This window comes from Etheostoma cragini, chromosome 23 (assembly GCF_013103735.1).
Source record: "Etheostoma cragini isolate CJK2018 chromosome 23, CSU_Ecrag_1.0, whole genome shotgun sequence".
NCBI lineage: Eukaryota > Metazoa > Chordata > Actinopteri > Perciformes > Percidae > Etheostoma > Etheostoma cragini.
This window is the reverse complement of record NC_048429.1, coordinates 851233-852322: the sequence shown is the minus strand read 5'-3', so window position 1 is coordinate 852322 and position 1090 is coordinate 851233.

The window sequence follows — 1090 nt, the reverse complement described above, 5'->3', positions numbered from 1 at the left end:
GAAACAACAACAACAACAACAACAGTCACCAGCAGAAACATCAACAACATCAGTCACCAGCAGAAACATCAACAACAACAACAACAACATCAGTCACCAGCAGAAACAACAACAACATCAGTCACCAGCAGAAACAACAACATCAGTCACCAGCAGAAACAACAACAACATCAGTCACCAGCAGAAACAACAACAACATCAGTCACCAGCAGAAACAACAACAAGAGTCACCAGCAGAAACCGGACGAGACATAAAAACAGAAACTATCTCTACATGAAACTGCAATTGTGTGTGTGTGTGTAATGTTTATTGCACACAAGAACCAGTGATGCCAAGTCCGCTTCTTATTAGCAACTTTGGGTTTGTTTTTCTGTAAAGTTGCTTACAAATATTGGTAGTCGCCTCGTTTTGGGCTTGTTACTAAAGTGTAGTTTCTTATTTGGGCTTGTTCCCAGCTCCATACAAGTTGTCAAGCAGATATTTTCTATATTTTATTTAAACATAGGCGTTTGTTCCACGGTCCCGCCCCTTTCCCCTCACACACAGGAGACAGCAGCGTTATGTCCCGCCCACTTCCTGCTTCTAATTGGCTCTGACCTAGATGGCAACGCGTACTAGCCAATCAGAGGCAGAGCAGGGCAGTCTGATGTTTTTCTGGTTAAGAAAGTGCTGGTGACTGGCCTGGAGGAGAGTTTTTGGAGGAATAAATGCCGGGGATGAAGGGGGTGAAATACGGGAAGAAATATAACAAAGACTGGGAGAAAGAGAAAGGAGTAAAAGAATGGATTCAACCCGTCGTGGGGAACAACTCAAAATCACTGTGAAAAAGTGTTTATATTTGACATCCCATCAGTTTAATAATGCTAAATAATGTTGAAAGGTGGTTTAACTCCCTCTTGTGGTCATTGTCCTGAAGCTCAGGAGGAGATCATAAATAAACTCCACCGTGGGGACAGTTTCCCAATCTGTCCTCATGGATGGAAATTGACAATCTGTCCCCACGGATTGTTAAACCGTGCACACAGTTTATGGATTTGTCTCTACCAGGATATTAGGGGGGCTCCATAGAAAAAGGTCGCTTGTTATGGG